The 24,206-nt window shown below is 39.4% G+C and overlaps 1 protein-coding gene and 1 pseudogene across 2 annotated transcripts in view; one reads left to right on the plus strand and one right to left on the minus strand.

Moving 5' to 3' along the window:
* Positions 1-24,206, minus strand: part of Apbb1ip (amyloid beta precursor protein binding family B member 1 interacting protein) — a 127,922-nt gene that overhangs the window by 85,882 nt on the left and 17,834 nt on the right. The gene's annotated exons all lie outside the window — the stretch shown is intronic.
* On the plus strand, positions 6,181-18,299 carry LOC101563330 (annotated as a pseudogene).

Raw genomic sequence — 24,206 nt, forward strand, 5'->3', positions numbered from 1 at the left:
TAACATAAATTTTTATTAATCCGTAAGTGCACTGATTACCCTTCCTGAAAGAAAACATTCAAAATAAAGAAGCAAGAGTCACACAGATCATAGATCTCTCTCTCTCTCTCTCTCTCTCTCTCTCTCTCTCTCTCACACACACACACACACACACACACAGACTCTCACATGGAAAAACAGGACTGTGCCTACTAGTATGTGTGGTATTTTCCAAAGGTCAAGAGAGATAAAGAAAGAACATATAGCTCCAAAAGCTAAAAGCATTATTTGGGTTAGCACCCAAAGAGTTGGGTGGAGTGGAGCTTTAATACATTGCAAAACAAGCCACACAAACACCACAACTGGGTGGAGTTAATCATTTTTTCATGAGTATGTCATTGTTGATTTCATCTTGGGTCTAGGGAAAACCAGAAATTGCTGATTAAGAGAAAACTGGAATAGCATATTATCAGATAGTTCTTGGGAGATTATTAGCATGTAACTTCTACTGTCACAATTTTAAAAATGTAATCATTCATTGTACTTTCTGATCACCTTGTATTATAATTATCTTCCTTCACCAACAAAAACCCCTGAAAATCAGGGAGCTCAAATGTTTAAGCAAGGCGATTGCTGGGTTCAGGATTTACAGATAAGTTTGTAGAGGGCCAAGGCCAGCAGCTGTTTCTACCTGGTATGGAGGTGCTGCTGAGGAGCTGAAAGAAAAGCCAGGCACTGAATCGTGATTAGGATTTTAAGATGGGAATATAGACAGGGGACATTACTTAAGGGAACAGCAAATCCACAGAGAGCATACACAGACAAACAGAGCAGTAGCCAAGACCTGTTCAGAAGACATCAAGGTGCCTGAACAGCATATATTGACCCCTGAAAAGTAGAGTGGAGCAAATTATGAAAGATTTTGAAAGCCACGCTACGCACCTAAGAACTCTTACTTTCTTACCCCACTGGTAAGCAGTGTTTTGAGTCTATAATCAGCATGCCAGACTAAAATACAAATGGAATTAACATGAAATAAGGTTGAAAATTCTGAGGCTGCCTTGTTATCAATTTATATGATTTTAAAAAATTATTTTAAATTGAAAAAACTAGTCAGTATTCTCTGTTTCCAAGAAAAAAATTGACCAACATATGGCTATAGATTACAAAGAAGAGAAAAAAAATTTTTTTTCAAAAAATGTGCTCGTGAGAGGGATGACTTTAAATATCAAATATCCTAAAGAACCCAAACCATCACAAATGCTGGTGGAAACTGGTATACAATGTGGGTGGAAAACAACAATATCAACTTTTACTTGATTCCTTCAGAGTAGTACTTTTTCAAAAAGCAACGAGCCCTTCATCAAGGGGAAGTGGTTTACGGAATAACACAGCACACAGTTAAAGTTGCTGCAATGTTTGGGGGAAGGGAGAGGGGCAGCTAAAGGTTCTATGTAATATAAAACGGGAAACAAAGGCATTTCTAAAATTTCCCATAAGGTCAAATTAACTGACTTAACAAAAGTCTAAGATGAAGAAACCTCTTGGACCTACTTAATTCAGCTTTTCATAGGATGGCTGAGGGCAGTTGAAAAGTCAAGAAATATACTGGCAAGCAGTTATTCTGGCTAATAGGATAGTCACTGTTGTCATATAATCTAACATGACAATTAGTCACAAAGGAAAACTTGTGTGGTGCTTGAATTTATGTATACCTGTGGTCAAGAATATCCCAGACAATAGGGTTGTTTTTTTGTAAGCAATGTTGTCATGGTGCAAGTTAGGTTGAAGTAACATTAAAAAAAAAACCAAAACAGCTAATCACTGAATGACATGATTTCTTTCAGTAACCTGACACTGATGGGGTGCTTAAAAGTCTTAAAATTTGGCAAAGCACAAAGATACACACATATGCACATGTCCACAAAATGGCATGAGCTACAACATTCAGAAAAGTATGAATTTTAAATGCCCTTATTCCCACATTGCTTTGATTTTGGGCGAAGGCAAGGTGCATGTTCAGTGTTTGGGCTAGTGTCTTAGTTGCTCTTCTCTCATTGCTGGGACAAATACCTGACACTCAAAATGAGAGAAGAAAGATTTATTTAGCTCACAGTTACTGGAGTTTTCAAGACACTGGAGGGGAGGCTGGGGTGCTGCCGTGCCAAGGATGACCCTCTTCACATCTCTGAGAAAGCACAGGCTAGCCAGTTTAACGGTTTGCTCCTCTCTGGCCCCACCCTGGTCCTCTGGCCCCACGCCTCAAGCCACTAGTTGCTCCTCCAGCTGCCTCTGCCCCATAATTTACATGAGGCTTTGGAGGGACAACTAGACACAAACCATAACAGCTAGCGAGCGGGAAAGCAGGGTATTCTGTGAGATCAAGTTCCAGGGCAGTTAGTAAAATGACTCATTAGGACCTTAACATGTTTGAATACAATGCAGGAGTAAAATGGTTTGTGGCACAGAGAGCAAAGTCAGGCTGCACAAACACAATGGTCTCAAGTCCATCTCCCTGGATAGCTTTGCATTGTCTCTGGCTTTCCTTTTTTTTTTTTTTTTGGCCAGCTCAGCCCACTCTGAGGGCAGGGCTGGTGCACATGGTGCTGTGGATCGAACTGAGGTCCCTAAGCCTGCCTAAGCTTGCCTACACAGGTGCTTTAGACCACTGAGCTATCTCACTGGCCCCTCTAAAGAAACAAAAATAGGAAGTTTTCTACTCACTGATACTGTAAATAAATTTGTTTCTACCATTGCACTAAGCTATTCATGTCAAGATTACCAATAACCTCCATGTTACTAAATCCAGGGGCTGAACTCTAGTCAGCATCTTACACAAAACTTAACTTTGTTGAGCACTCCTTTTGCATCCAGGGGTTTCACATCTGCAGACTGAACTAAATGTGGGACAAAAATATTTGAAAAAGAATTCATCTACTCTGAACATGTATAGACTATTTTGTTACCAATCTCTAACACAGTGTAACAATTTTCTACATAGCATTTGTGTAGTAGCAGATATTGTAAGTAATCTAGAGATGATAAAAAGTACAGGGGAGGGTATGGGAAACTTTCACACAAATAGTATGTTATTTTATATAAGGCACTGAGTAACTTCAAATTTGCTATCTGCAGAGATCCTGGAACTAATGTCCCATGGAGACCAAACGATGTTTTTTCTTCATGTGGCTTTCCTGACAGCTTTCTTGCTTTTCCTTCTAACAGTGCCAGTTTACTCTGATGTGCATAAAGCTACACTGCAGAGCCCTCCACCAGCTGGCCCATTTGACTGCTTCTCCTTTGGCATCCTATGCAGCAGCACAGAACATTGCTCTTCCTGGGAGTTTGCCCAGGTACTGGTCCTCCGCCTTGGAGTGGGGTCAGGTGCTGCCCAACTAGAACTATCTCCACATCATCCAGATCCAGCAAGAACCACCTTATGGAGAATCTCATGGAGCCATCTTCCATCCCAAGGAGATCAGAAAATGATGCTGTGTGGTATGGTCACCTTGCCCAACTTCAGGACCATCTTAGTAGTAGTTGGACTGGCTGTGCAGTTCTGGTGGAGCCGGCAAACTGCTCCCTGGGCCCCTGGAGCCAGGGCAGCATGGCTGTGGTTCTCTGAGGTCTTGCTCCTGGGTGAGCAGCACTGCCAGAGCAAGAAACCACAGAGGAAGTTACAGAGGTGGCCTCACCATGCAGAGATGTTAGGCTAAAGCATAGTTTTTTTCTAAACTAGCAGTCATAAAAACTAATTATCAGCAACCATGCTAGGAGACTAAATCATTTCTCTATTACTTTTACAGAAAGTGATATTTCTAATTAATTCTCACATAAAGAGGTGATCAAAGGATGTGAGGCCCAAAATGTGGCAAAAGTAAGGCATGACATTAGTGATCACAAAATTTAGAATGCTTTTTAGATATTTGCTAGTATTTAAAGGTCGGTAATGCATTATGGTTTCCTTTCTGACTCTAATAAATACTTTTTTGGTGCTAGATTCTGAATGCAGGACTTGATCCATGCAAAGTGTGCAATCTATCACTAGAAGCTGCCAGCCTCTAAATATTTAATTTTGTTCTTAATTTTTCCTTCATAATTTTGTATTATTTTTTCAAGAGAGTCTTGCAAAATTGCATAGGATTCAGGCCTTAGAGATCATGGTCGGTTCTGACCTAACAGGCTTCTTCTTCAGCTTCTTCTGCTGGTTATTCCCTCATCCATCCTTTTCTGACCTTATGCTGTCTTCTGGTTTCTATGTGCATGCTCCAATGGTCTGATGCAGACTCGCTGCTTTAAGAATCACATATGCACTATCTACATCCAAGGTTATCTCTGGCCAGACTTTTGTCTGTTTCACGTATCCAACTGTCTATTCACCTCCACTCGCAATCTTACCCCACCACTTAGCCTCAAGGATTTTATCTCTTTTAACACCCAGCTCCAGGGGCCCCCCAGCTGTCCCTTGAGCACTCAGTATGCATCTGCCTGTGCTTTGCTCTGTCTGGAACACCTGCTCTCAACTTAACTAAGTAACTGCTTCTTCACTGCCTTTAGTTCTTTGCTTTGCTGAGGTCTCCTAGAGACCTGTGCTGACCTAACTCAAAACCAACCCTTCCCCACTGTTCTTGCCTTCCCCTGTTTATATTTTTTCTCTACTTATCAACTAGAATGTAAGCCCAATGAAGGCAGGGATTTAACTGTTTCCTTTATACTACTGTACTCCTAGTAAACAGAACTAGATAGATGACAAAAAGATATATGTGCATCTATATCAATATATAACTGACACTAAATTAGTATTTGTTATCTGAGAGGATAAATAAAAAATTAGATGTAATAGTCATTGAAGCTCCACAAAGGTACAGGATAATTTCTAAAACTTCTAAGAACTAAGAGATACAACCTTGTCTATTACTGAAGTAATGAAAACCAGGCAGGCCTGCTGAGGCCTGTGGATTAGGATCTGGCTGTGCACATTTCCCAAGCTCTGTTAGAAAGCAGCAGATAGCCACTGAAGCTGGTGTTGTTATTATATAGAGTTACTGAAGTGGTAAATCGATCATAGGGGGTTATTTTTAATTTGTCAAATAGATTCCTAAGTTGCTGAAGAGCAGCAGAAACACTGAGATCAAAATAAAGAAAAAAAATAAAGAATAGCACTTCTTTAATTCAAGATGTATGTTTCTGTTTTAATGCTTCTGATATCTGGATGACTCATCTGGAAGGACAGGCAACTTGTCGACCCCAAGCAGCAATCTCCTAGGATGTGGCTTGCCTTAGCTGATTATGCATGAACTGAGCAGAGTAGCGCAGTTATCTACTCACCTAATTGTCATTTATTTGAGTTATTTGCATTGGCAATTCTGTTAGCTTTGTGTTACTGTGCAAAAATACCTGAAATAATCAACTTCCTAGATAAAAGGTTGATCCTGGCTCATGGTTTCAGAGATCGCAGCCCATGGTCACTTGGCTGCACTGCTCCAGGCCTGTGTGGCATAGCACATCATGGCAAGGGTGTGTGGTAGAGGAGGTTCCTTGATTTCCTGGCAGCCAGGAGCCATGGGGAGGGAAGAGGAGAGGTGGAGGAAGGCAGGGACCATTCAAGGACTCACCTCCATCAGGCTTTTTCCCACTAGCCCCACCTCCAGAAGGTTCTGTTTCCTCCCAGTGTTGCTACACACTGGTGATGAAGCCTTCAGTGTGGGCCTCTGGAGGGTGCTTATGAAATTACAGTAGTAGTGGAATACACTATGCAATTATTAATTTAAATCTGAATCCCAAATTGTTTCACAAGCTTTCAAATATTCACAGTGATGTAGTACCAAAGGTGAAAAGTTCACATTTGTGGCCATGCCAGACAATTAAGGAAGCAGAAATTTCTAAAACACTCAGATTTTTAAAATCTTTTCATTTTTAAAATCTTTTCATTTTTAAAATCTTTTCATTCATTACTGGGGATTGAACTCAGGACCCTTCACTTGACAGGCAGGCACTTATTCTTCTAAGCTATCTCCCCAGCCAAAACACTCAGATTGTATTTCTCAAAATCAAGAGAGACTGACATGCTGGATTTAACTACCATAAAAGATTCTCCATCAGCTGCCAAATGCTTCCAGTTAGAATTCAAGAGAAGTGATTAAACCTCCAGCAATAGATAATTCAACAGTGAAGTAAACTTTTGTGTTTAATCAAACAAGCATGGAAAAATACATGACATTCTCTGAACAGGACTGTGGCTTGGTGATGAACAGCCCTGTGTCCAGGCAGGCTCTGCAAACCTTTAAACCTCTAGGTTCTCAGTTTGAAGAAGTGAAGACGTACTTAATTTGTTGTATGAAGAAGTGACATGACTTCAGGAATAACTGCTGTTATCACTTGAGCTCTCTCTGAGCACTTAATGCAGCATCCTTGTACTTCCAAAAGGAAATGTCAAAGAAGTAATGAAGGAAACACGTAACAACATTGAGTATTCTCAGGATGAAAACTGAAAAATGACCTTTGGCACTGAGTGCACAGAAAATCTTGCTTACTTGTGGGACAGTGTGAAGTGGGGGACAGAGTATTTCCAGAAATGAATACGTTGTAGCTCAGCTGGTAGAATACTTGCCTTGAGCATGCAAGCACTTGGGTTCAAAGGAGTGGAAAATAAAGATAACGGTATGAATGACTTTCTCAGAAGATGGGGCCCACATTTCCACAGCAATTGTGATGTTTTCTCCTCTACCTTTTGGAATTCTCCCAAAGTCACTTGCATGGCTCCAAGTATCTTCCTTGTGGCCGCAATGCCCTATAATTTAATCAGCTCTCTGTTGTTGGTAATGTGTAACATGCTCTTCTTTTCAAAAACACGGCATGAGCCAGATGCACTCATCTGCGGAAAAACTATATGCAGATGGCTTCAGAATAAAATTGGAAAATGGCAACACTGCTTGTCTTTCTGTGGGGAGAGGAATTTTTTTGTGTGTTTTGTCTACATCAGAATTTTGCACCTGGCACTGCAAATCTCAAAGGATTTGGGGTACTAGTAAAGAAAATGGCCACTTGCAGTAAACTCTGCATTAATGAGCTGTGTCACTTATGTCTGTATATGTGAAAGTATTGGTGACTACTCTGACTGTTGGTTTATCCAAGACACGTTAGGGCAATGCTCGCCGAGGAAAAAGGGAACTTTGGTTTTAGTTTGTTTGTTGTTCAAGGATGGAACCCAAGCCCTTGGAAATGCTAAATACACATGCCCTACCACCGAGTGCACTTCCAGCCTCTCAGGGGGAACCTACTCTTAATTATTTTTTGAGTTTCTTAGGCAATATATTCTCTTTTTCCTTAAAGATAGTCCTGATAGAGAGCACACTGGCCAAGCAATGGCCGTGACTCATCCACATGGCTGACACTGACAAAGGTTCTACAATCTGAGGTACAGGATCTCAGGATAAATCCTGAGGGGATTTCACTGACCTTCTCAGACCCAAAAGCTACAACTCTTGTTGCACAGGTCCTGCTTTACCTTGGTCTTAACCATCCAGCAGAAAAGTATAAAAACGAAATATAAGAAGTAAAACTATGCTGTTAGGTTGAGCTGTAGGGGACTCAGGTCAACAATTTCTGATATTGCCAGTCAAGCAGAAGACCCAATACTATTATGGACTCTTTTAGAATATTTTACTGAGTTTACACACCTATAATATTCAAATAACAGAACTTAACAACAAAAAGGGGATGCAGATGAATGTCCATTTTGTATCTGTGTATTCAAATGGCTAGGATCGATATACAGTTACATTCTCTTAATGAATAGAGGGATTTGTTCTAATGGGGTTTATAAGTACGATGTCATGTCTGCATCTTGTACAGCAATTAACCACTAGGAAGAATGTATACAATGTGTTAATTATTGAAACTGTCCTACCAGTTTGGTTTGAAACTGTATCATTGCTATTTGTTTTTCAATAAATTTATGAAAAAGATACTCCTGATAATACATTTCATTCTCTTATTTTGAAAAAAGAAATTAATATTCTAAATAATTCAGTCTTAAACCAAACCAAAATAAGATATGTAATATTTTTTTTCTTCAAAATTATCTGTTATAGTATTGTGGTACAGTGTAGGGGTTTCCATTTTCTCCTCATCTCCCTTGGCACACACGAACCTATCTAGGGGGCCACAGCTTAGGGGCTCACAGAGCTGCATAGAGATGACCAGACCCAGCACTGTGACTCACTGGCTGTGTAACTTGGGGTGAGCTACTTAACCTCTCAGTATTTGTTTTCTCATTTTAAAAAAAGGTGTGATGAGAATTTACTTCATGGAGTCAAAGTGAGAATTCTACAAATTAACACACATAAAGTATTCAGAAGAGGGCCTGGCTTAGGTCTGAGAGCTCAGAAAATGTTGTTCAACACCATTAAGTAGTTGAGCCTGTAGTCATCATTGGACTTGCCTGGATGTCTGGAATGCTGGTGAGCAGTGATTCAGAGGATAGTGATTGCAACACAGTGTATTTTTAGATTGAAGTCTCTTTTGTCCACCAAGACAAGCATCAACCCCTAGGGTGTAATTGGCTGTCCCTGGTAGGCTGGGGAAGTCATGAAAGCAAAAGGAGAGGAATTTTTTTTAAAGACCATATCTTTTGATAGCCCAGAGGAAGCCAAAAGCATGGGCCTCTGCTGTGGTTTCTGATGGAACTGCCTAGATTAACACCAAGACCACACCAGATGCACAGCAGGAGGGTGGGGTTGCTGCGTGAGGAAGGATAGAAACGTCCACAGGGTCTGTGTGGCCAAGGACTGGTGGGCAGCACCCTGGGGCTGAGAGTCCTAGAAGGTGCAGGGGGAATGACAGACCCTCTGGACAAGACAGTCACATTCCAGAGCTCTGACATATGCCTCCAACTTTGTGAAGGATCCAAGAAAGTTGAGTTGAGTTTGTGAAAATACCATGCAGGTGCTGCGGCAGAGGCTGGTACCTAGTTCCTTTTACTACAGCCACAGTTCTCAGTTACGCCTTTGGTGTGCATGACCTAGGGATGAGCAAACGCACACACACAGCATTACTTCAGTTTCACAGAAGCTCATTTACTTGTGCAGTGATGGAGCACTGTTCCATATCATCATCTTCCATCTCTGAGTTAATTTATTCATCAGCTCAAGAAGCCCTTACAGAATGCAAATTGTCTGCCAGCTGCTAGAATGCACAACTTGAATATGTGTCAAATGAATGAAATTGTTCCCTGCAGTCTGAAGGGAAAGGCAGATTACACAGCTGTTAAGATCCTGTTCATGACTTTGGATCCTGAAAGATCTAGGTTCAGCTCAGCATTCGCTGTATAATGCTGTAAGATTTAATAACTTCAGCTCCTTCATTGATAAAATGGGAATGTTTCACTGGGTCAGGTAAGGACTAAACAACAGAATCTGTGCAAAGTGTTTATCAAATGCTTGCCCCTGTTGAATGTCCAGGAAGGGGAGATAGTGGTTTCTATCATTATTGCAGTTATTCTTATAGGTAGTACACATATCTCATGAAGGCAGCCTGTGAGAAGTGTGTGTTCATCTCGGATGCCCATTTCTGGATTGGGCCTTTAAATTTTGGGGCCCTAGTGTTTTTTTTTTTTTAGATCTTTATAAATTCTAGAGAGCAGACCTCTGTCTGAGTGCTTATTAGTTAAGATTTTTTCCAAATTTGTGGGTTCTCTTTTCACTTTATTGGTAATTCCTTTTGACATGCAAAAACTTCTCAATAAGAGGAGGCCCCAGTTGTTAATTCTTTCAAGTATTACCCATGTGATTTGATTTCTGTTCATGAACTCTTTGCCTACCCCTATGTCTTCAAGAGTTCCTCCTACATTCTCTTCCAGGAGATTTAGTGCCTCTGTTTTAATGTTTAGGTTTCTAATCCATTTTAACTTTAGCTTAGTGCATGGTGATTGACCTGGGTCAAATTTTAGTTTTTGGCATGTAGAGAGCCAGTTTTTTCAGCACTATTTGTTAAAGAGGCTATCTTTCTTCTAATAAGCATGTTTGGCCCCTTTGTTGAAGATAAGGTGGCTGAGTGTGTTTGTAGTGGCTTATTAAAAAACGAGGTATAAAAAGTAAAATCATATTAATATGCTGAGCTGTAAAAGGTTCAAGTCAACAACTTCTGACATTGCCAGTCCTACAGATAACCCACTACTATTATGGACTACTGGACGACATTGGATTATTTTGCTGAATTCATGTACCTATAATATTTAAATGGCAATTGAATACTCATCTCTGACAAAACTAAATAAAAAAAGGGGATACAAATGAAGGACCATTTTGTATCTGTATATACAAAATAGGATAGATATACAACTACTTTCTCTTAATTCAATGAGAAGAAAAATTTGTATTAGTAGTGTTTGGACAGGATATCATGTCTGCATATTGTACTATGAATAACCACTACAAATACAACAATATGCAATGTATTAATTATTGAAACTATCCTACTAATCAGTTTTGAAACTGTCTCATTGCTATTTGTTTCTCCGTAAAATTAATAATAATAAAAAGACAGCCTCAGACACGGGACAGCACTTGCAGATTCCTCTACTGAGTATTCTAGCAAGGTCAGAGCTAATATAAAGGTTGAGTTATTTAGCTTTTACCACAACAGTGATTCTCAAGATGCGGGTTCCCGTAACCAAAAGTGTTAGTATCACCTTGGCACTTACTGGAAATGTGAATTCTTGGGTCTCACCTGAAAATAATTGCATCAGAAACTCTGGGATTGGTGTTTTAACGAGGCTTCTACAGGATTCTCTTACATACTGAAATTTGAGAACCAGTGCTCTACAGATAGATGGCAAGATAGAAAAGGAGAGGAGAGGAACAGGGAGGAAGACAATTACAGACTATAAAGGCATTGAGAGAGTCGAAGACTTTAGCCGGAACAAAACTTCTGTTTTATGTTGTACATAGGGAAGGAAAGCAACCCCCATATCAATTATCTCAGTATTACAAATACAATAGAAAATCATCGTGTATCTTTACAGTTGGGAAAAAAAGCGGCTAGAGTGTTGTACAGAGTATAAAAGAATCTGGGTCTATTCTTTAAAGTGCAATATAATACAAAAGCATTCTTGTTAGAGTGTAAAAAGATTTGGTGTTATAACCTATGCATTCATGAATCATTCTTATTAGTGTTCCTTCCCTGGGCAACTGCATAATCTCTTAAAGCAAATATTCACTTCTATAAGATGATGGAGCATTTCCTTTCTTTATTCTCTCTCTCTCTCTCTCTCTCTCTCTCTCTCTCTCTCTCTCTCTCTCCTCTCTCTCTCTCTGTACTTGGCATTGCACCTAGCATCTCAAACATGTTAGGCAAGTTCTCTACCACTGTGCTAAATCCTGTCTTTTTTATTGCCATAATGTCTTTCAAGTAAAGTTTTTGGTTTTTTTTTAAAGGGTAAAAGTCACAGGACTGTCCTGCTACAATGCTGTACAGAGTTAGATTTTTTTTAAAGGGTAATAAATGAAAAAAAAAAAAAGACACAAGAATAAGAAAAAAAATGTCACAGGTCTGTCCTGTTACAATTCTTATATGGTTAGATTTCTAAATTTTTTTGTAAAAATATGTAAATGTTTATTTCTACTTCTATAAAATTATTTTTCCTTCATATTATGTAAGGACTTAAAGTTCAACATACCAATGTTTGATGGAAAATACTTGTCCCATGATTTGCCAAAGATGTTTGATATTTAGACAGATAGGGTAAACCAAACAGCATATATTGCAGGTTAATAATAAGCTTCTCTTCTTGAGGGCTAACAACCTAAGTTAGCAGTTCAAAATTGGAGAAAAGGAAGGGCTGCAAGGTCAGCCAACATTTTGGCCCTAGCCTTTCAAGGTCAGTGAAGACTCGGGCATAGGAGAACCTGTACTGTAACAACATGTAACTCAGTTGTGCTCCAAATTTTCTGATCAAGAAGATTATAGAGCCACAGAGTAATGTGATTGATGATGTATAGTGTGCCTGGGGAGAGTCACATGGAGAGAGAAAAAAACATTCTGTCAGGCTTTCACAGAGAGCAAATTGGTCAAGCAATGGCCGTGACTCATCCTCATGGCTGACACTGACAAAGGATCTACAAAGTATGGTACAGGGCTACAGATAAATTCTGAGGGTACTTGACTGACCTTATCAGATATAAAGGTTACATTTCTTGCTATATAGGTCTTGCTTTATCTTGGTCTTAACCATCCAGCAGAAAAGTAAAGCCATATTAATATGATGAGCTGTAAAAGGCTCAAGTCAATAAGTCCTGAGGATAACTCACTAATATTATAGACTCCTAGACAGAGTTGGACTGTTTAGCTGAATTCAAACACCTATAGTATTTAGATGCCAATAGAATATTCACCTCTGACAGGAAAAAAAAAAAAAAAAAAAAGAGGGATACAAAGGAAAGATAATTTTGTATTTATATATACAAAATAGTGAGGATAGATATACAACTACCTTTGCTTAATTCAATGAGAAGAAAGCGGTGTATTAATAGTGTTTGGACAGGATATCCTGTCTCCTTCTTGTACTATGGATAACCACTAAGAAGATAATAATGTTCAATGTATTGATTATTGAAACTATCCTATTAATCAGCTTTGAAACTGTCTCATTCATATTTATTTCTCAATAAAATTTAAAAAAAAATAAATAAAAGCTACCTGTCAATAAAATTTAAAATTAAAAAAAAAATCCTGTCTTTTTAATTTTGAGATGGGGTCTTGCTAAATTACCCAGGCTGACCTTGGTCTTGTGATTCGCCTGCCTCAGCTTCCTAAGTAGTGGCTAGAATTACCAATATATACCACCATGCTCAATGTCCTATCTTTCTTCTTAGGGAAAAATATTTGTAGCATAATGATGTAGTGATTATTGATTTTAAGCCTGGCCTCCTATACTGCATTCTGTTAAGAAAAGGACTCTATATCTTATCCCTTGACCCTGAGCAGGCTTGTGACTGCTGGGGCGGATGCAATAGAAAGATGCAGTGTGGTGTAACTGTGGACAGGAGGTGAAACATCACCTGTGTGGGCCTCTCAGGAAGCTTACTCTCCAGGCCTTCCTTCTAGGAGCCCAGCTGTGTTGCTGTCAGAAGCTCCACTTACCTGAAGGAGTTGCAGGAAGGGTTGTTTTTACCAGACTAACCACACTCAGAGTCAGGCCAGCAGCCCAATCATTCCAGCTGTTCAAGATTTTTCAGCAGAGGGGTTTATAGGCATGGTGAAGCTGGGGTGAGCTGACTCTGCTATGGCCTGGCACAACTCCTCACTTCCAGAATCAGTGACTGTAATAGAACTGTCCAATTTATGCCACTAACTTGTGGGAGGTTTGTTATGCATCAGGAGACAAATGAAATGAATAATTTGAACGTCTGCCATTTCCAGAGCACCTGACATGCATCTGGCACTATATTATATGTGTTATAACTTCTAGCCTTTCAAAATCTCTGCAAAATATACTGTCCTTATTAGCAAAGTGAAGAAATGAGGGCTCTAAAAATATAGGCATCTTGCAAAGGCACACATCTGTAAATGAATACTATGTGTCAAAATTCAGTGCATAAAAATTACCAAAATGTCATCCCTTAGTCACCTAAGCATAAACATTAAGAAAGGTCAAGCATTGGGCAGGCAAGATAGCTGAGCGGACTAAATGCCTGCTTAGGCAAGCACAGGGACCAGGGTTTGCTCCCCATCACCACATGTGGTGCCTGCCCCGCCCTTGGGGTACACCGAGCTGGCCACCAAGACATGTATGGTGGTGCATGCCTATAATCCTGGTGCTGGGGAGTTTGAAAATAGGGAGATCATTGTGAGTCCCAGCTGCATAGTGAGACCTGTACGAAATACACACACATAAAAAAAGAAAGGTTAAGCATTAAAAATGAAAAATAGTATATTTTACTTTGTCTTTTTTTTAACATTATCTCCAGGTTGTCTTTTTTCTTTAAATGTTATTTTTAAAGTTTTCTTTCTCTCTCTCTCTCTCTCCCCCTCTCTCTCTCTTTCTTTTAGGGATGGGTCTACAAGGTTTTCAGGGTCTCACTACTAGATCGGACTTGTAGTGATCTGCCTCTCAAGTGCTGGAATTACAGGCATGTGCCACCACGCCCAGTCTCAACTGCCGTCTCAGCACACCCAGGGGGTGGGATCAGCATGGCAGGCCCGGGGATTGAACCCCTGGCTCCTCACCGACTTGCAGGTGCTTTAATCCGCTGATCTGTTTGGCCAGATTAAGTACCTTTTCTATAGAAGTTTAAAAAGCCATGAATTTATTATTAGTTATAGTTCTTATATAATTGTACTATATAATACCAGTGTTAATTACAAATTTGATACCATCTCTTTTGTTATGAGATTTGTCATGGAAAATAGAGAAATTTGTGTCCTTAAATAAGCCAACCAGTTAGAAATTTACCTGTCTACAGAATGTCACTAAAAGCTAACTAGTTAAGATTTAAGCATGACTATGAAGCAAAGAAGATTGGTGAAAATCTGATAATACCCAACAGTGCTGCATGAGTTTTTTTCAACTTGCTTATGAAGGATATTTATACATGATATCTGATAGACATTTTTAATATATATGGAAAGTGAGGCTCGCTTTAATTTAGTTGCATTTTTCTCTGCCCAGCCTAAGTAGGATCATTTGGTTTGCAGCTGTATTGTTCAGCTTTCTGGGTGTTGTGAGAAAATACTTGGCACTGGAAGCTTAAAGGGGGAGAGGTTTATCAGGTTTGCAAGTTCAGGGGTCTCAGTCCCTGGCTAGTTGACTTCAAAACAGGAACATCATGGCAGAAGGGTCTGGAAAACACAGCTGCCCACCTTGTGGTGGAAGGTGGCAGAGCACTGAGCACCACGGAGAGGACAGGCCCGCATGACCCACCTCCCACTGAGCCCCGCTTCCTGGCAGCACATTCAGCTGTGAACCATCACAGGTTAATCTGCAGATGACTATAGTACCCCATGATCTAGTCATGCTACCAAGAGAATTTTAATCTAGTCAAGGTGACAATTAAGACTAACTGGGATAACTGCTACAACATTTTTCATTCTCTTTATAGCTGTGAAAAAACTGACGTCTAGAATGGAAATAACGCACATGAAAACACAGAATTCCTCAGGGTTGCTATTTTTATTTGGGCCACTAATTCTAATTCCATTTAATTCATGTTTTGACTAAAGTAAAAGGGAATAAAGAACTTAATATTATCTGTATTATCATTCAAATGGTATAATTTTGAGCCTTGCTTTATTATCAGAAAAGATATTAGGTCTGACCATGATAACTGAATTTGTCACACAGGTTGAGTGGTATCTCAGTGACTTAACCTTACTTAACCTTGTTGAGCTTCAGTTGTATCCACTGTAAAATGACAGGGAAACCTAATTTATACAGTTGTGAGGATTATATGAACACAATAACTGTCACATAGTAATGTCTGTCTATGAGTAGCTATATTTGAAATGCATTGAAAAGTTCTGGTTCCAGAAATGGGGTGTGCATTTGATTTCTCATAAGATTGAGTGAAATGAATTGACAGTATAGAAAGCAAGGAAAGGTGTCAATGTCAGGTAAAATATGTTCAGAAATTTCTGGAGCACTTAGAAAGAACAAGCTGCATAGACTGAATGACTACAGCCAAGGCACTTAGGAAGCTGAGGCAGAAAGATTGTCATGTATTCAAGGCCAGCCTGACCTACATAGCAAGACCTTGTCTTAAAAAAACAAACACAATCGATGGTGTAGAGTGTGCCTAAGGAGAGTCACATGGAGAGAAAACACTCTCTCAGGCTTTCACAGAGAGCACATTGGCCAAGCAATGGCCATGACTCATCTACATGGCTGACACTGGCAAAGGTTCTACAATCTGAGGTACAGGACCTCAGGATAAATCCTGAGGGGATTTTGCTGACCTTCTCAGACCCAAAAGCTACAACTCTTGTTTCATAGGGCCTGCTTTACCTTGGTCTTAACCATCCAGTAGAAAAGTATGAAGACAAAATATAGAAAGTAAAGCCATGCTGCTATGTTGAGCTGTGGGGGACTCAGGTTAACAATTTCTGACATTGCCAGTTAAACAGAAGACCCAATACTATTATGGGCTACTGGACTCTTTTAGAATATTTTGCTGAGTTTACACACCTATAATATTCAAATAACGGAACTTAACAAAAAAACGGTATACAGATGAATGTCCATTCTGTATCTGTGTATTCAAAGTGGTTAGGATAGATACATAGTTACATTCTCTTAATGAATAGAATGATTTGTTCTAATGGTGTTTGTAAATAGGATTTCAAGTCCACATATTTTTTTAAAAAAATTATTTATTTATTTAGTGTGTGTGTGTGTGTGTGTGTGTGTGTGTGGCCAGCTCAGCCCACCAGGGGGCGGGGCTGGCTGGCATGTGGTGCTGGGGATTGAACCTCTGTCGCTGTGCTTTTGCTTAGCTTAGCTTGTTCTAAGTAGGTGATTTAGACCACTGAGCCATCTCACCAGCCCCTCAAGTCCACATCTTGTACAGCAATTAACCACTAAGAAGAATGTATGCAGTGTTTTAATTATTGAAACTGTCCTAGCGATTTGATTTGAAACTGTGTCATTGCTATTTGTTTATCAATAAAATTATGAAAAACAAACAAACACAAAAGTACTTCAAAAACTAAAAATGTGCTTCAATTAAAATTATGAAACATAGCCAAATGAAGTCAAATATTTAAGGAACAAGGGCATAACAACACTAAGACTAAAAACTACAATACTGACTTCTGAAGAAAAAGAGTCGATGAAAGAAACAGAAGACACTGTTCAAAGATTCCATTTGACATCTTCAAAAGACTTAAGAGAGATAACATCAAGAATAATTGCTATTAGGGCTGGTCAAATAGTTCAGCCTATTAAAGCATCTGCAAGAGGCACAGGGGCCAGGGGTTAGATCCCTGGGTCTGCCGCGCTGGCCTGCTCCTGGGGAGTGCTGAGACTGCAATTGAGACTGGGCATGGTGGCACACGCCTTAGTCCCAGCACTTGGGAGACTGTAAACAGGAGAATCACTATGAGTCTGATCTAGTAGTGAGACCCTGAACACCCTTTAGACCCTTCCCTAAAATACAGAAAAAAAGAATAATTGTCATTAAAAATAGGAGTCAGAAGAAAACATTCCATCCAGAAGATATTCCTTTTAAATTTAGACACAAATTTCTTAAATACAATTTTAAAAAGTTGATTCCAGAAATATGTTTAAAAACAATACACAACAATAGGAGTGAGATAACAAGTCAATAGTGGAAAATACAAAAGTTCTCCTAATGTAAAATATCAAGGGACATATTGTAGGATCATCTTAAAGTGTGGCAAACAGGCAGTATAGTTAGTACAATCTAAATCCTATATTTATAGGGAAAAAACCTGTAAGATTAAAATGGACAGTATTTTCCTTAACTTGATAAATAATATCTACTAGAATTCAAAGAGAAACATTATTTCAATGACAAAATGCCAAATGTTCCTATGTGAAAGTCAAGTATACTCTGCTTTTACACTGATGGTCTTAAACACTAACAATCCAGGAAAAATTAAATTTATACAGACTCTATGGCAGGATGTGGGAAACTTTTTTTAAAATAAAAGTTCAGATGGTATTTTAGATTTTACATGTCAAATGTACTTGTTGAAATTATGAATGTGCTTTTGTAGGGAAAAAGATACTTGAGACAATATATAAATAAATAACCACGTCTAGTGCCAATACATTTTTTTTTTTTTTTTTAAAGAAAAGCAACCGGGCCCTATCCCAGCAATGGGGTGCTGTACAGCAGCGAAAATGAAGAACCGGACCAGGATCGAGAGGAGCGCAAGCTGCTGCTAGACCCTACTAGTCCCCCAACCAAAGCCCTCAATGGAGCTGAGTCCAACTACCACAGCCTGCCTTCCGCTTGCACAGATGAGCAGGCCCTGCTCTCCTCCATCCTTGCCAAGACAGCCGGCAACATCATCGATGTGTCTGCTGCAGACTCCCAGGCATGGAGCAGCATGACTACATGGACCAGGCCGGGCAGTACAGTACCCGCTTGGCTGTGCTGAGCAGCAGCCTGACCCACTGAAAGAAGTTGCCACTGCTACCATCTCTCAGCAGCCAGCCCCACCAAGTGCTGGCCAGCGGGCCTATTCCCATCTCTGACTTGCAGCAGGTCTCCAGAACAGCTGCTTATGCCTACAGTGCACTTTCTCAGGTCCATGTGAATGCAAAAGAGGAGTTGGTTGTACAGTTTGGGATTCCATGAAGAGAGTCATCCATGGACAGCTCTTCTCCTATCTTTAGCCTGGCTCCACCACACCTCCCCTGGAGTAGAAGCCTGAGAAGAGTAGAAGCCTGAGCAAGTGAGGACACAGCAAGGAGGGTAGAACTTTTGAGACTGGCCTTCGAGGTGGGGTGGGGGCCAAGAGGACAGGGCCTGTCATTGGGAAGGCAGAGATAGCACTGTGGGGGTGACCAACAGGGGACCTGGGGATCCCCTTCCTACCCTTTCTCGTGGCCTCAGATTATTCACTTCAGTGCCCCTCTCCCTGACTTGGCGCTCCCATGCACCTCACTAGGGTTTGTGACCAGGGCCTGGATGAGCTTGAATTTGAATGGAGTTTGTATTTCTAGCACCCTGGGTTTTTACATGTTTGGTCTTTTTGTTTTTGTTTGTCACCTTTGATTAAGGAAGTGTATTCACTGAAAAAAAAAAAAAAAAGAAAAGAAAAAAAAAAGAAAAAAGAAAAGAAAAGCAACCACCAGTGAATTTGGCCCAATTCCAATGTAAAGGAGAAAATTAATATCATATGGACATAATATGAGCATCTACGTTGAAAATTCAAGAGAATCAAGTAAAAAATTGAATTAGGTGGATAACTGAACTAATAATTTATGGATAATCAGTATATGAGCATTCTGATATGAACAGAAATAAAAATTAGGAAAAAATATGAGAAAAAGATGACATTTACAGTACAAAAAATTATGACGGTTAGAAATGATAAGCAGGGGCTGGGGAGATGGCTCAGTAGAGTGAGAGCTTCCCTGGCAAGTGCAAGGGCCTGAGTTCAATCCCTGGCTCCGCAAAAACAAAAAAAGAAAGAAAAGAAAGAAAGAAAGAAAGAAAGAAAGAAAGAAAGAAAGAAAGAAAGAAAGAAAGAATAAACAATTTGCCAATTTGACAGACTTCTGAAACTCTATGATGTATTAGAAGACTTAAAAAAATGGAAGGAATTACCATGTTAAGGGAACATTAAACACAGTAAAAACATCATTTTCTTAAATGATTAGAAAACTTTTTGCAGTTCTAATGGAACCTCTGAGTCTACAACTTTTTGGCTTGCATGGACTCTACTGAGTGAAGAGGAATTGTCTTGGGTCGCTTTCAAAATATAGTTAATCTGTATAAGTAACAAATTTCTCTTATCTTAAAACATTTTTTTATTATATTTTTAAAAAGAGGGTAAGCAGTCCATGAGAGATATGTTGGACATGCTTACATGGATGAAAAAGAGGAGAGCCTACTTAGGCAAGCGCAGAGACGGGAATTCAATCCCTGGCACCTTATGTTGAACAGGCCCTGCATTAAGAAATACAATATATTAAGAAATAAAATATATTAAGAAATAAAATAAAATAAAAAGATGAGAGAAAGAGAAGAAAAGAAGGAAGGAAGGAGGAAGGAACTCCAACAAGTTAATTCTAAACTTCGAGGAAAAAATAGATTGTTATTAAATAATAATAAGAACTATATTTTGAAGAAAAATAGATGTCTTATTTCAAGATTTATTTATACAAATGAACCAGTGAAAAAGGACAGAAATTACAGAAAAAAATTTTAATCATTTATTTATTTATTTATTTATGTATTTGGTACAGGGTTTCGCTATGCAGCTCTGGCTCATCGTGATCCTCCTGTCTCAGTCTACCCAGTGCTGGGGATCACAGGTGTGTGCCACCAAGCCCAGTTTCAGTGGCCAGCACAGTGCACTTGGAAGCCCACAGGTGATTGAACCCGGGTCCTTCTGCTTGCCAGGCATGTGCCTAGACCACCGAGCTATCATCCCAGCCCCGATATTAGAGAATTTAATGTATGAAAAAGTGGGCAGTTAATAATCAGTGGAAAAACAATAGATTACTAAAACAAATGGATATCAACTTGGAAAAAATAAGTTCCCTCATCACCATACACAGAGAAATTCAAGGATTATGAACCAAAATGCTAAAGCAAGGCATGAGTCACAGAAAAAAAAGTCTTCCCCTTCCTCCCTCATAAGGCCACACTGAGATGCACCAACTGACAAGTGTTTACCCCAGTGTGGTATAATCCCAATGATGGGGGTCCTCAGAGACTCTACATATTTGTTTGTTTGTTTATTTATTTATTTATTTATTTATTTATTTATTTGTATTTAGGACAGGGTCTACAAGGTGTACAGGGTCTCATTGTGTAGATTGGACTCTTACTGATCCTCCTGTTTACAGCCTCCCAAGTGGTGGGATTACAGGCAGGCGCCACCACGCCCAGTCTCAATCACTGTCTCAGTACACCCCACAGGTGGGGCCAACATGGCAGGCCAGGGGATAGAACTTCCAGCCCCTGCATCTGCTTAAGCAGCCACTTTAATCTGCTGAGCTATTTGCCCGGCCCTGAGACTACATCTTGATGTGTTGACTGGACCTCCAGAACCATGAGCCAAACGAACCTCTTTCTTAGAAAGTAGCTTACTTCAAGTGTTTTACGCAGTAGCAAAAAGTTGACAAATGCAGCAACTTGAGGCTGTGTTAGCAAACAGACTAAGACACATAAAATTCTATTCTTTTTTGTATGTGCTACTAGAGATTGAACTTAGGGCTTTAGGACTAAGCTATATCACAAGGTCTTTAATTTTTTTTTTTTTAATTTTGAGATAGGGTCTTGTTAAGCTGCTCAATGATGAGCAGGCCCTAGGGAGACTCGAGCTTGTGATCCTCCCGACTCAGTATCCCCAGTGCTGGGGTTACACACATAATAAAATTTCAAGCTGAAGGATGATCCGAAGAGGCAAAAATGCTCTTTACTGGTCTGCCCCATTGTGGCTTTATTTTCCTAAATACTGCCAAGGAATCAAGGCAAGGAGGGCAATTCAAAAAGGACATGATGCAGAATGTTCAGAATGATTCATTGTTACATTTTTCCACTCAAGAATATTTCATTTATACAAATTACTTGAAAATGAAATCAAGTTTTATAGAAAATACTAAATAGTTGGCTTACAAAATTATAACCTTAGCAATGATAGCACATTGACTCTGTAGCATTTGAGAAATTAGTGGGGCAAAGAAACAAAGATGCTTTTAGGCTTTGAGTAAAAATTATGCTTAGTTTATACTGATTAAAAACTAGCCATATTTTAGACAGACTATCTCAATAAGTTCCCCAAAGAAAAATTATACAGCTGCAGTACCCAATCAATAGGGCTGGGGAGATGGCTCAGTAGAGTGAGAGCTTCCCTGGCAAGTGCAAGGGCCTGAGTTCAATCCCTGGTTCCGAAAAAAAAAAAAAAATATATATATATATATATATATAGGTAGAAGAAAATTTTAAAAGGACAATTTCACACTATCTAGAAAATAATCAAAATTAAAATATACATATATAGAAATATATATATATATATAGTCAAATTCAGAGGATATTTTGGAGAAAAAACAGTGATACCAGAAAATAATTAAAGCAAAATAGTAACAGCTTAGGAATAAAATGGATAATGAAACTTAGGAGAATGCTCATTCCTCCATACAGTCAGATGATGTATGGAGCTACAGCTTGGGGTTTTTTATATGCACTTGAAGGAAAAATGTGATACTGGAAAATGGGTGGGTTTTTTTTTTTTGGTTAGGTATTTATGACTGTTACAGATAAAATTTCAGCAAAAAATATAATCAATATCTATGAAATTCTTGTACTTTTGATTCTGTTCATCTCTGTTGTCTAAAAGGGCTATCAGTGAAAATATCCAAATTTCATAAATATGCAAAAAGATGCAACTTCAACCACTTTCTTAAGTAAAGGTGGAAAGAAACACATTTGCCAGAAGGAGGAGGAGAAGCTGGAGGAGAAGGAGGAGGAAGAAGAGGAACAGGAAGGAGGAGGAGGAGGAGGAGGAGGAGGAGGAGGACGTGATAATGTTGATTTTGTCAATGTAGCTGTGATCCAGATTGTCTGGGGATAAGTCCTCCCTATTTTTAAAATATAATATTTCTCTGACTTCATACTGCTGCAGAGTACAGCAGACAGTTTTCATTTTGTGTCTCCTTCTCTGGCCTCACCTTGGAGTCCTGCAGTTGTGTCTACCCTTGTGTGCAGGACATTCTTCTCAAGTTGTTCCTTCAGAGGTTCAAATGCTACTTGGCCCCTCCCAGCCTCCTCTTCGCCCTCTTCAGAGTTCCTTGGTTTGCCAGCATAGGTTGCAGCAGACTGAGATGCAAGCTAGAAGTAACCTTAGAAAGTGAGGAGACAGCTCAGAGAACAATTAGTTGAAAATCAGATCCTGGGGCCAGAGTGGTTGAGGACAGGGAAGCCATCTGTGCTTCAGTATCTGGGCAGAAGGCGCCAAAGTCAAACCAGCATTGACAGAACCGTAAAACTGAAACTGAAACTTTCAGGTTGTGAGAAAGCAGATGGGAAAAAAGAAGAGACAGTTCACAAAAGAAACACAGGAGGGCTGAATCCATAGCTGTGGATGCTCACCTTGGCCAACGGAAGCCCAGCTTTCTGTACTGCAAGCATCTAAAAGGACAGCAGCACTCCTCCCGAGATAACCTTCCAAGGCAAAAAAGAAATATACAAACTAGACCACTTTTACCTATCTTGACTGATAGCCCAAGTCACTCTTCTCAGCAACTTCGCCTATCTCTTCAGTCCGCCTTTAGTCTCTTCTTAAACCAGCCTCTAGGATGCCAATGGGGTGTCTTTCCTAAAATCCCATTCTGCTCACATCCTTTTACTGGCAACAAGACTTACTCTAAACTCCTAAATCAGCCATGGTCCAAACTCCTTCAACCTTTCCATTATCATCTTCCAAATATCCACTCTGATTTTCCCATAAAACAGACTCTGCTGTGATGACTACCATTTTATTTATCCCTGGCATGTTTTCACCTAATGCTCTGAATCCTGAGCACAGATATATATTTTTTGTACCAGGAATTGAACTCAGGACCTCACTCTTGCCAGGAAAACTCTGTGCCACTGAGCTAACTCTCCAGCCCCTACAAATAATTTTTAAGACATTTTCTCATTTTTCCAGTGGGCACCTGGAAAGCAGTTGATATAAAAAAAAATCTATATAAATTTCATAGCGCAATGGTTTTTGGCATAGTCACAGGGTTGTACAATTACCTATAGAATCTTATTCTAGAACATTTTCTTCTCCTTTGAAAGAAACCCTGTGTCCATTTACCCTGTCTCTGCCCTGCCTGAAGCTGCCATCTATCTACATTTTCTCTGTATAAATTTGTTTATTCTGGATATTTAGTATAAATAGAACGCATACAGTCTCTGATCTTTTGTATATGGATTCTTTCACCTAGCATAATGTATTCAGAGTTCAAACTGTAATTATATCGGATCTTCATTTCTTTTTATCAGTTAGTGGACATTGGGGTTGATTAGCCATTATAAAATATGCTGCTGTGAACATTTACATATAAATATTTGCATGGACATATGCTTTAGTCTCTCTTGGAAGTCCCAAGAGTGGAACTACTGAGTTATACGGTAACTTTTTGAGGAACTGTCAGTCCATTTTCCAAGGCTGTGGCACAATTTCCCTCCACAAGCAATAAACGAAAACTTCCGTTTTTCCACAGCCTCATCAGCAGTTGATATTATTAGTCTTTTTTATTAAGACATCCTAATGGTCTGGACTGGTACTTTTGACTTGCATTTTCCTTAGGACTAATGATGTTGAACATATTTGTCTTAGTCATTTCCATACCTTCTTTGGGAAAAATGTCTACTCAGATCCTTTGCTTGATTTTAAAACAGATTCTATATGCTGCAAGAGTGTTTTAAATATTCTGAATACAAATCTTTTGTCAGATGTGTACTTTTCCCCTGCTCTGCGTTTTCTTCCTTCCTTCCTTCCTTCCTTCCTTCCTTCCTTCCTTCCTTCCTTCCTTCCTC

Source organism: Octodon degus, unplaced genomic scaffold (genome assembly GCF_000260255.1).
Source record: "Octodon degus isolate 3935 unplaced genomic scaffold, OctDeg1.0 scaffold00145, whole genome shotgun sequence".
NCBI lineage: Eukaryota > Metazoa > Chordata > Mammalia > Rodentia > Octodontidae > Octodon > Octodon degus.